The following is a 12,851-nucleotide window of genomic DNA, read 5'->3' as shown; positions in this document are numbered from 1 at the left end:
CTTCCCAACTCAAACATTAGAATTTTGCGGTGTTTGTTATACACAGAATTTAACGTATTATAGAGGGTGCTCATCTAGAATTCCCCTTTCTGTCTGTCTACCCAATTTTGCTGTTTTCCAAGTACTTCAGTTCTCAGGCAGTATCCCCTCCTCCCAGTCACCTTTCAAGCTGAGCAGTTTCTAAGAGGCATTCTTTTTGCCCCTTGCTTCCTCAGGTTTAACTAATGCACCATTTGCGGTTGGCTTAATTTTCTACATTTTTTCAGATCCATATATTTTTCCATTCCTGTGGCCCTGGCCTAAGGTGACACCCTTGTCATTTCTTGCCTGGCAAATCATAGTGTTTCCCTCCTCTTTCCTCCTACAGTCCCTTCCCCACGTAGACTTGGGCTGATTTGTTTTAATCAAATGAATATGATATCATATCTTTCTCCTACTTAAAATTCGGTAGTGGTTATCTATGCATCTGCTAGATGAAGTCCAATTATTTAGCATGGAATGTGAGGTGATGTGTTTGATACTCCCCTCAGCAGGTTCTAACGTCTGTCTTTAATGATCTAAACACTCAGAAATACTGAAGTTTATGAAGCTATTGAAACATTTCCTGTCCTCACACCCCTGAAGATTCTATTCATTTGCCTACAATGATTTTACTTTCTTCTGTACACTTGTAAAATGATTTCATAAATTGAAGACTGAGCACAGGTGTTATCTTCTGTAAGCCATCTCTGAATCCAGCTCATTTCCGTCCCCCTTCAGTTCTTAAAACGGATAAGGTTCCTTTTCAAAACATCTGTGAAAGTTTATTGTGATTGTCAATCTGACTGGGTTGAAAGACAAGTAGCAGATTAGTAAAACACGCTACTGGTTGTGTCTGGTAGGTCATGGAGTTGTGACCGTTGAAACTACATTGGCCCATGGCTCTTTCCTCCTTGGTGCTCCTACCCTGAGCTCTGATTTCCTGACAAGAGAAGTGAACATCTTTGTTTCACCATGCCCTTCCACCATGATTTCTGCCTTGGAACCAGTAAGCAATAGAGCAAGTCTCTGAAAACGTGAACTGAATTAAATCTCTCTTCCTTCAAATTGCAAGTGTTGGTAATGTGTCCTGGTAACAACAAACCTGACCAATACAACTTTTTTATATATCACCATCATTCAACTCTAAAATGATTGTGTGTTGCTATGGGAGACCAGATAGAAAGACTGAGGTTTAATTGGTTTCCTGCATGAGCACTAGGGAGAAAATTGCCATGCAAGCATGCTGAAATGTTACTGGTTGTAGGGAAAAAGTAAACACAGCTGAGATTCCGTTGCTTACTCAGACATCTACCGAGGATGGCAGGATAGGAGGCAGATGAATCTTGTGATATTCTAATTGCTTGTTTGCATGTCTGAGTGAATAAAGGCAGGCTAAGGCAGTCATTTTGGGGGCCTTTGTTGAAAGGAGACAAGAATCCTCCGACTCCCACATTTTAACCTAATGCTGTCTCTATTTGTTTTTCATCCTCATTCATCCCTGCTCAGGTACCAGCTTGAAGGCTGGCTCCTATAAAAGTGGTCCCCAGACAGGGAAGCTGGCCAGGGAAGCCCAGCCATGGGAAAAGTATAATGAGTCAGTGACCAGGACTTCCACAGAAGAGAGGAGCTGGTCAAAAACAGAACGAAGGAAAAGGAAAAGGAACATTAGTATGCATGGAAGAGTTTCAGTCATGGCAATAGGGCAGAGTGCATTCATTGAAGTACAACATTATATTCCTTTGTTAGAAATTTTGTTGCTCATGACTGATAATTTAATACCCGGTTGATTTCTCATATGCTGCAAGATGTTATCAAACACAATCATTGGTTTCTTCAGATGTTACATTTGATGTAGAGTTGGGATCAAGTGAGAGAGGGTTTGGAGTCTGCTTATGTCCAGGGCTGTGTTATAGCCCCTGAAACTTTTTCCACATGCAGTTTTGTCTCTGCAGTTCTTTGTCCTTTAATTTCAGAGTATGCTATACATAATGGTCCCTCGAGAGAAGATAAAAATGAGAGTGAAGAGCCCTAGTCCCCTTCCCTTCTTTCCTCTCTTCCTCCCTCCCTTCCATCTATAGTTGAGACAGAAGTCAAGTCCCCTTAGCAAAGACTAGTTAAGCTGCACTTAAGGTAAAGCACTTTGGGAAATGCGCATTTACAGTTAATATTCATTATGACCCTAACAATCTGCGATGAAATTTTCATGAGACAGTTCTTTGGAGTATAAATTGATTAAAGAATTAAAATCTAGTTTCATGAACAATGGGGTTCAGGGATCTTTCATGTTGGCCTTGTTGGAGCCTGTCCTAGGATCTCTGGGCTTACTTCCTTTAGAAATTAAGCATTTAGTTAGGTCCTGTCTCTCTGCAGGATAATATTTAACTTTTCATTTTAATTTTCAAGCGTTAGCACTGAGATAACTTGGGTAGTAGGATTGGGTAGTAAGATACACGGATGATGGAAGAAATGCTATTGAGAACAGGTCCATACTCAGATCTAATCCCAAAGATGACTCTTCCAGACCAGGCTTATCAGTAAATGGCTCTCATGATGAAAGTTCCCTGGTAACTATTCCTGAAGAAGATATTCCCACTCAGTCCTTTTTATACATTTGTCAGGGCTCTCAAGAGCCCAGTATCCAATTCACAGCCAGGTTCAAGAAGCTGCTCAATAGCAAATACTGCATATTCAGGCAGTGGAGATTATTGTGTTGCAGCTGGCTTTTGGGAATGTCAGTGAACTATAGGGGCCATCTGAGTGACTAAATATTTGGAAGCTATTTGAAAGTATGTCAAGATGTAGATACTGAAAGTCATAAGTTCTCTATGTTTGCCCAAGCTATGTTTGGGTCAATTAAACAAAATCAGGCTTCTTCTAAAATACACTATTTTCATTGTAGCAAAATAGAGCATATCCATAAACAATGCACTTGACCTCAGCCACAAAAAGGTATGGTTGTCTCTCTCTTGCAAGTGGGAGCACCAAGTCCTTGTCTTACCTGTTGAAAAAGGAATCAACTAATGAACTAATGAATGCCATCCTAAATATCAAGATGGCACTCCAGTGATAGGAAATGTGATGCAGGGCCAACATTTACAAGGGGCCAACAAATAACAGGGGCATTCCAAGTATAGGCTGACAGCCGCAACCCTCAGTGGATCTCTGGAGTCCCAGGACACATAATATTAGATCTTCCACTGCTAAATGGGTGACTTTGATGGTAGAGATAAACCTGTTAAAATCTCCAAGGGAATCTGGGGACTTCTCTCTGATACTACGTGTCTCATCCTATAAAAAAGTAGTTTAAACCTGCAGGGTGTTGAAGTACTTCCTGGTTCAGACTATTTGGGGGCAATTCAAGCTGTGGTTCAGTCACATGATGCTTGGGTCTTTAAACCAGGAGATTACATTGCTCAACTGATTCTTTTACTAGCTGTTAAAATAACAGCTATTATATGAGAAGCTAAAGAATTTAGAAGCACACCCCATAAGGATGTGTTCTTTACCGAAGATGTCACAGAGCACTGATCCATGTATACTCTTAAGGTTAAAGGAAAATCTTTGTTAAAGGAAAATCATAGTCAGGTGAGCAGCAGCCACCTGCTTGGTGGGGTTTGGATCATCCAATAGATTATTGTAGAGTAGTATATCTCTGCCTTGTGTAGGCCTTTACAACTTTAAGGGAGTCTTTCAGCCACTTATTACAGCGATCCCTATAGAGCAGGGATCTGCTGAAATACTTATAAATTCAAATGACTAATGAGGTAATCCCACCTATTGATAGAGAAATGTTCAAACCTGAAAGTTTATCAGAGCAATGAAAAGGAAGATCCTGGTGATGAGACAAATTTTAATAAGGATCACTGTGGCTTCTTCCTATGCAAAAAGTACTGTTTCTTTAAAATGGAAAATTTAGAAGCCTGTTCGAGTGGCTCAATAGCCCCTGCCAAAACAGAAGTTTACTTGTTTACAAGAAGAACAGTTGAAAACAAGGCATACTGAGTGTTCCACTAGACCTCAGAGTACTCTCATTTTTGTTATACAAAAAAAAAAAAAAAAATTAGGACAGTGGAGAATGTTTCAGGATGTAAGAGCTATTAATGCATGTATTTACCCTATGGGTACTTTTCAGCTGGAATTCCCCTCTCACATTGTTGTCCTATGGTACTGGCCTATGATATTGATTTTTTTTTTTTTTTTTGGTACCAGGGATCAAACTCACCTAACCCTATGGCAGATGCTTACACCACTGAGCTAAATCTCCAGGCTGTAGTTATTGATTTTAAGGACTACTTTTTTAAACTATTCCTTTATATCTGCAGGACCAACCTCATTTTGCCTTTTCTGTTCTTGCTACTAACTTTGCCAAGTCTATGAACCATATCAGTGGATAGTTTTGCCACAGGGATGATGAACAGCCTTACCCTGTGCCAGTAGTGTGTTGCTTAGGCTTTAGATTCTGTTAGGAAAAAATTCCCTCGAACCCATATAATACATTATATGTGTGATATATTCTTTTCTGTCAGTTTTCAGCACTAGCTTATCCTATTTTTATTTTTATTTTTATGTTTGCAGAAACTAAATGGGCTTTGATAAAACATGGCTTATGCATAGCCCCAGTGAAAATTCAAGCTACCTCTTCCCTCTATGGTGACTTGAGAACTCTGGTAATGGAAATTTGTGTCCAGAAATTAACATTGAGAACAGATTCATAACAAACTTTAAATAGTTTCCAAAAAATACTAGATGACATTAATTTGATTCACCTGAAATTATGAATGCCTATAGTATCAGTTAAGTACTCTATATAAAATATTACAAGGAGATCCAGATTTGAATTCTCCCCATTCTATCATCCACAAGGCCCTTAAAAAGCTCCAGACAATAGAAACTGCTTTGACAAGTAGACAAGTGTTTCTAATTAGTGAACTTTATAGATCACACGCATGCCACATTCACAATTTTGTTCAACATACCAAACTTAACTACAGCAATTCTATCGGAAGGCTATCATCTCTGAGACCACCAGGCAAATGAGCTATGGCAAATGGATGTAACCCATTTATCCCAATTTGGCAGATATATAAGATAGATACTCTCATTTTATGTATGTTACTTGCCACACATGTGAGACTACAGGGCATATACAGCAATGCTGTCTCTCAACATTTGCAAAGATGGGGGTTCTTAAGAAAATAATAATGATGGATAGAGTTTTAGCTCAGTGGCATAAGCACCTGCCTGGCAAGCACAAGGTCATGAATTCAATTCCCCGGTACCAAGAAAGAAAAGAGAGAAAGAAAGAAAGAAAGAAAGAAAGAAAGAAAGAAAGAAAGAAAGAAAGAACAAAAGAAAGAAAGAAAGAGAGAGAGAGAAAGAAAGACAGACAGACAAGAAGGAAGGAAGGAAGGAAGGAAGGAAGGAAGGAAGGAAGGAAGGAAGAAAGAAAGAAAGATAGAAAGAAAGAAAGAAAGAGAGAGAAAGAATAATGGATAATGGTCCTGCCTATACAAGTGAGATCTTTCAAAGATTTCACTTTTAAAATGCTTCAAAAGCTCAGGGGTGTCTAAGGACACCTAAGGCATACAATGGGTCACAGTAATGTAACCATGACTTGGCACAGATAAACATGCATGTGCTGGCCACAGCACTACACACGAATGTAAATACGAGATGACAATCTGTGTACGTGTATAATAAAGATACACGAGGATCTCATCCTCGCCCTTCTGCGCTGCTCTGCTCCATGCTGCCTGATGTTGCTGAAGGCTTGCACAGGGGTGTTCTTTAACCTTGAATAACCCCCTTGGTCCCCTTCAGTGGGCTGACCATTGGCATAGTGAGCAGGACACTGAGATGAGAAGTCCCATAGTGGCTGCAGAAATAGCAACCAATGGCAAGGGAAAGCACCAGCAGATGGCTGATAAGTGACCCCGGCCTCACCATGGCTGCCTGCAGCTGCCTTCTATGGCAGCTTATAAGACCCCATGAGACTCATAAACAGTTCATTTGGAGGCTGGGGAATGTCTTGCAAGCCTTCGAAGTAACGGACAGAGAAACTCCTCCCCATCACCATGAAACAGTAGGGCAGGTGGCTTGGCTGTTCTTCACTCTCTTGCTACAAAAATCAAGAGGCAAATGGCCTTTTGAAGCAGGTGAGCCAGCTGCTGCAGATAGAGGAGGACCTTGGGCAATGACTGGTTGCTATGGAGCTCATGTTTCAAGGAGTGGGAAGCACTGCCTCCTCCAGAAATGTCTCCAGAAGCGTGAGTCTTCATGTCTGGGAAGAGCCCCCAGAAAACTCATAGTTTTGTTATGCAAGAGTGAATATTCATCAAAAGGTGGAGGTAGAGGAACCCCTAGCCCAGAAAGCAAGACTGAGCAGGCTGCCTACCTCTACGTGGCACATAATGTACAAAACCTATCCAGCCATGGAGTTGCAAGAGCTGATAAAACAATTAAAGCTGAAGATTGCCTGATCCAGGATGCGGTGGATTCTTGGCAAGACTGAGACATGGAAGTACTTGATTCCTAGTCTCTCTGCAGAAGGAAAAGGGTGATCTCTGAATGATGCTTGATATACTGATAGATTGAGCAATGGCATAGCCCCACAATGTACAGCAATGGCTGTCCATCCAGTATGGAAGTACTCTGGTTTGAAACCAAAACAGACAGGTCAAGGCAATGGGCAGAATTTTTGTGATGCACAAACAAAACCCCCTATATGTGTGCACCAACAGTTGGGCCATCTTGAGGGGGCTGATGCTCTGGCTGCCAGGTTGGGCAGCTCAGGAGTGACAGACAGGGGTGCTGATCTATTATGGAATGCTGATCTATGGCAAGAGATATGGGAACATGGCCAAAAGCTGACCATGTAGGTTATCATGGTTCAGGATGTAAGCTCTTGTCATGGTTTATGTCTGTGTCCCCCAGGCCTCATGAGTTTGCATTGTTCATTTGTGATAGTTCATTGTATAGTGCTTGGATTGATGGTGTCAGTGCTCCTCCCACAAATGGGTGGAGCCAGGATGTGAGGTAATGGCAGGAAGAAGGTGTGTCTTGCTCTTTGCTGGTTTGAGCTTGCTGTTTGCGCTTCCATGAACTGCAGCCCAGCCATGCCCGCCTGTCTTGGAGCCAACTGAGTGTGGACTGAAACCTCCAAAAACTGTAAGAAATAAACCTTTCCTTTCCCAACTTGGGCTTCAGGTATTTTGTCTCAGCAACGAGTAAAAAGTAACTAAGACAGCTCTCCTCTAGAAGACTGAGGCCTAATTAGCCTCTCTGGTGAGCAGATGGAGAAAAGGGGTGTGCATGCACGCTGACACACTGCAGGGTAATACAGCTGAGGTACTATTGTTTTACTTGGACACTTACCATGGTGGTGGGAGGCAGATGAGCTGTGTGATACTCTAATTGCTTGTTTCAGTGTGTGAGTGAATAAAGGCAGCTTGAGCCAGCCATTCAGATTTCTTTTTGAAGGGAGAAAAGAATCCCCTAACCCCTATTTTAACCTAATCCTCTTTCACTTTGTTTTTCATCCTTGTTCATCTGCTGGTCAAGTATGAGCTCATAGAAGAGCTCCTACATATTGCCTCACTAAACTGAAATTTTGAGCTAAGGAATCCCTTCCCCAAGAAGCTATATTTTATTCCAAATTTACAAAAACCTCAAAACAGATTCCCTGGCACACAGGATGTTTTTTTAATGACTGAATGACTATACGTGTTAATCAAAATCAAATTTCGGGGAGAATCAACATAATTTTATGGTAGTATATATGCCTAAGAAGAAAAATTCTTTGTTTCAGTCCATTATAAATAGAGACACTTTAAATTAATAAACTTAGTGAGCAGAAATAAACACTTTAATTTATCAGTGACTTCTTCTAGGGTAAGTTCATGAAGTAGAAATTTTCCCACCATTTAGTGAATCCAGAAATTACCTGGGGCAGTTAATTTGTCTTTTACTATTAAACAAAGCTTTAAGCTATTAGCAGTGACCTAAAATTTTCATCAATCCTATATTGTTTATCATTATTTATTTTATTTCTTCCAAGGCTGAAAAACACTAATGCCTCTCTAAATTACATAAGTATCTATAGCTTCAAACACAATACGATGCAATTTACATTTCATTCTGTGATTTATAATTAAATGAAAATTTCACTTTTAATTTTCTAATACTATGTCATTATAAATTTGAAAACTATCACTTCAACTTTAAATGGGTAATGAAATTTATTTTACCAATCTGTATAATTAGTATGTTTAAATTAATATATTCATAAGCATAAAATAATGACCTTCATATATAGACAACGCAAATCTGAGTCTGATTTTTTTTTTTATCTTTTTCGTTTTATTGGTACCAGGGATCAAACTCACGACTGCCTGCCTGCAAGGCAGGCGCTTATGCCACTGAGCTAAATCCCAGCCCCTGAGTCTGATTGTTTAAACTCAGACCTGTAAATGCTTTTCAGAGATAACCAAAGTTCACACTTTGTCAGCCAATTTGGGGGGGTCCAACAGAGATTTTCACAGGTGAGCTCCCAAAGTTAGAGAGTGCAAGTGTGCAAGACGGTAACAATAGGCAGCATGGAGAAGAGCAGAGCACAAGAGTGCAAGAGCCAGAACCAGAGCCCAAGAACCTCCTGTGCCTTCACCGTGTATTTCCTACACAGTGGTTATCTCATAGTTACATTCTAACACAGTGCCATAACCACTGCATGTGTGTCTACCTGTGCTAAGTCATGGTTACATGGCTACTTCTCACTGTGCACGCCTATATTAGAAAAGTGGGATCGCGTCCTTAGTTATCCTTAGATGTTCCTGAGCTTTGAAGCAGTCTGAGTGGTTCCTCACACACTTGAATGATCACAACTTGAGGAAACCGCTGAGCTATTGATATACCTAAGAAGGAAAAAATATCCAAGATTCAACAGTGAAAATACCTGACATTAAACTGCTATTATGTAATCTGTATAATAAGTTCTGTATTCCTATGAAACTACCTTTATCTTAAAAAGTAGTGGTTACATAATTTTAAAAAATTACAGTCAAGTAAGAATACCGGAAAGAATAAAAGAATTACAGATCAATTTCAGAAAAAGATGAGAAAAGATTTAAATATATTATGTACACATACCAATTTCCCCTAAAAGGAGTGTAATCATTATACACTGTAAACATGAGAAGAAATACATAAGTAAATCATCTAGAAATAGTATATTATTTGTAAGAATAAGTTACACCAAACTATATCTGAATGCTAGGACCTGAGATCCACACAGAAGGTCTATATAGAGGGTGAATGAATGAAAACACTTTACAATATCTTAAATGAAGTTTTAATGTCATTTGAAATATAAACACAGACATAAATAAGAACTTTTGCCAATACCCTAGCTGCAATTCCACAACTAGATTTCTTTATTCTCCAAGAGAAGACATATTCATTAATAGAAAGATCAGAGTGATAGAAAGGGAGGTAAAGTTCTGTTTATATATTCACCCAGTATTTATTGTTTAAATTTTTCTACTCATCCAAATGAAAATGATACTTCATCTGAAAAGAACAGCCTCATCAATTCTCTCTTGTGAGTTATAAAGTTGTTTTACAAATATCTGATGGTGAATTTAATTTACTATGCTTGATGCTAAGTAAAACACCACTTTTGAAAAGTTTGGATCAAAAAGTGATACGAAATGTATATAATTCAATAATGGAGCGTTTCCCTAGAGTGTACACTGGTGCAAGGCTCTGGTTTGCACCCCAACACTGCAAAACAAAAGAGTATTAGGAGATGTCATTTCCCACACCAACTGGAATTACTTAGCAGCACTGTCTGGGGTTCAGGGTGATCAGATTGTATTTGACTGCACACATTTACAATTTAGAACTGAAGTCCTACATCTTCAAAATCACCTTCAGTTCCAAGTAAACTGTGATAGCTGGACACTGTAATCCAGGAGGATTATGGAAAGCATCAATGATCACCTGGAATAAGGGTTATTATAGGTCCCAGCATGATAAGAGGTGACATGTGAGTTGCACAGCACCAGGCTAAATTTTATCTGTTCATAGGAGAAATACAGACATTTTTCATAATAGCGATAAAGATAGAACTGAAGAAAAACAGAGTTGAATCAAGGTAGGAATATAAAGTAACTAAAGAATAAAGGCAAATGAAAATAGTGTAAAATGTAAAAAAATAAATAAATAAGAAAGAATAAAGCCAAGAAAATTAAAGAGTAAGCCAAGATAGTGGCACAGGGAGATAAGAAAATGTGGTTCAGCCATAGTCAGTATAAGAAATAGAAATACGAACAGAGACTAAGGGACATACATTTTCCAAATGGAGTCCGATGAATGCAGTTAAGCAGGAATTCTTTAAAGAATTCCACCTTGAGCCTAGTCCAGCTGGCAGCTGGGATTGATGGCGACCTACTCTAGTCTTTAGTTCTCTAAATTACTGGGATATCAAAGCCATCAGACAGATGAGTCTATGTACCCATCTGATTAAACCTGATGCATATTGCTCCTAGTGATCTACCTGGTTATAGGAAGGAATGATCAGAGCCTCTGTGTCCTATACTAGTATGCATTAGAGAATGGAGAAAAGTAAGAAAGGAAAAGAGCCTGTGGAAATAAAAATCTCAACTTCTTTCTACTTATCTGGATTTCTGACTTTCACCATAAGGTAGGACTGCATAGTGTTATTCAAGCACTTACATAAGCCGAGCACTGCACCTTTGGGTCATGTACACATCTTTTATTGCTGTGGCTATATAGAATGTATAGAACAACGGAAATATACGTGCCTATGTATTCAGCGGCAATACTTGAGTGAATGCTCAAATGAGTGAAAATATCAGAATTTTTTTATTTAAAATTTATGCTTGTCACAAACAACTCAAAAATTTAGGTTTTCATTTTTAAAAGCAAAAGTGTATGTATCTCCTATGATCTATAATTATGTATTCAATTTGCTATATTTGGGACTTTTTTTAAAAAGATACAGAAGCTTGTGTAAGGCATAAATCTGACCATTATCTATTCCAAAATAGCAAAGTGTAGATAGAATGATTCACTTAAAACAGCTAATCAAATAACGCATTAGAAGAAACTAATGCAGTAGAGCCGGGTACTTTTAATAAAAAAGTTCTAATAGATCTGAAAATTGTAACTACTCAATGATTTTTTTATAAGCACCTGCTGTGTTTCAGTGCTGAGAAAGGCATTGTGGAAGTAGAGAAATCACAGCCAATTAAATTTTATAACACCTGCGAGGCAGTTAGAGGCAAAACTCAGTCTTCCCATACTGACAAATGTTGCCATATTCCTAAATTCCTTTTTGCATCCTTTCTGTACTCTTCCATAAGACAGTAAATTTGATCTTGGAAAGCAGAAAACTGAGCCACCACATGTGGATGTTTGCTTCTGAAATTTACAGTTGTTTGGTCACAGAGGGGACCAAAAGCTTCTTTAGGTTTCATCTTTCTCACCTGAGAGTAGATATATATTTTCTTCTCATACAATTTCATAAAAATATGTGTATTTAACTCAGTTGCAAGGTGTGTAATGATTACTTAACAAGTGTGAGATCAATAAATGAATTCTTAGAAGAGGTTTATTTCCCTTTTTATTTTATTAACTATTGCTTTGTTTCTTCACAAGTAACCCTGGCCATCTATTCCACTACTAAACTGAACCAATATTCAGATCCTAATCCAAACCCTGTCTCTTAATACTTTCCATTTTAGTGCTTCCCTTGGTTATTAGATTAGCCTATCTCAGCTTCCAATTTTAATCAGAAATGAGTCCTTTATATGAATTCAACCCAATTCTTATTTCTTTTTTAAAAGAAATCTATGAATACAACTTCCCTTAGAAATTTTCATCCGTAAGAAAGAGTTCCAACCGGATGGAGCTTTAGGGTAGAATGATGAGGAGTGAGGTAAGGGCAGGCATTGCCTGGAAAACCATTACTGACATGTGCAGCGTTGTTATGGCTTTCTGTGCTCTATGGACTTGGTGGTACTGGGCTTCTCCACCCCGAGGGTGATGACGATGATGCTGGATCAAATCCAGAGCGTTGCACACATTAAGCATAAACTATACCACTGCGTTGCATGTTCATTTCTGCCCTGTTTTGCATCTAGGTACAGCACTGTACTTAGATATAAATTAGTATAGCGCTACAATTCCCTATCCTGTTTCAAACTAGATATGGTCATGTCACTTTTTTTTTAACCATTATATATTACAGAAACAAAAAGATATTATATTACTTCTGGGAAGTTGTAAGAAGCAGCAAATGATTCACCACATGATCTTTTTTCTAGTACATAGCTTGATATAGCCTCTAGCAACATTCCAGATAATATTTCCTCTTGTAAGTGGGTCCTAGCTTGAACCAAAGAACCAAAATCAGTATGTTGCATGAATGAAAAATAGACTTTTTACAGTAAACCCTAAGCTTTGAGGGTTGTTTTCCCATCTCACCCACTTTGTAATTAAGAACATGTTTGTTTTACAACTGAGCTCGCTGTTCATTATATATTTATCTTTAGGGTATTTATTCTCCCACATTTTTACATGACTCAAAATTATTACCTTCTCTACCTCAACTTTCTCATTCTAATAAAATAACAATGATGATGTTATCTAATAATAAAGTGATATCGTAGTGACATGTGAAATAGCATAAGTTAATAGTGTGTACTACATTAATATAGAGACAAAAATATCCACAATGTTAAGGGATTTAAAATGCAGAAAAAGAAATAAAAATATTTTAACTTATCATAATAGTAAAGAAAGGAAGGTTT

The 12,851-nt window shown here is 38.4% G+C and overlaps 1 protein-coding gene and 1 pseudogene across 2 annotated transcripts in view; one reads left to right on the top strand and one right to left on the bottom strand.

Moving 5' to 3' along the window:
• Nucleotides 1–12,851, bottom strand: part of Prkg1 (protein kinase cGMP-dependent 1) — a 1,159,508-nt gene that overhangs the window by 342,751 nt on the left and 803,906 nt on the right. The window lies entirely within an intron of this gene.
• LOC106028481 (single-stranded DNA-binding protein 2-like) overlaps nt 6,645–12,851 on the top strand; it is a 46,723-nt pseudogene continuing 40,516 nt past the window's right edge.

The sequence above is a fragment of the Cavia porcellus genome, unplaced genomic scaffold, assembly GCF_034190915.1.
Source record: "Cavia porcellus strain 051 isolate PalLab524CR breed Dunkin Hartley unplaced genomic scaffold, mCavPor4.1 scaffold_28, whole genome shotgun sequence".
Classification (NCBI taxonomy): domain Eukaryota; kingdom Metazoa; phylum Chordata; class Mammalia; order Rodentia; family Caviidae; genus Cavia; species Cavia porcellus.
This window is presented reverse-complemented; position numbering and strand designations above follow the sequence as displayed.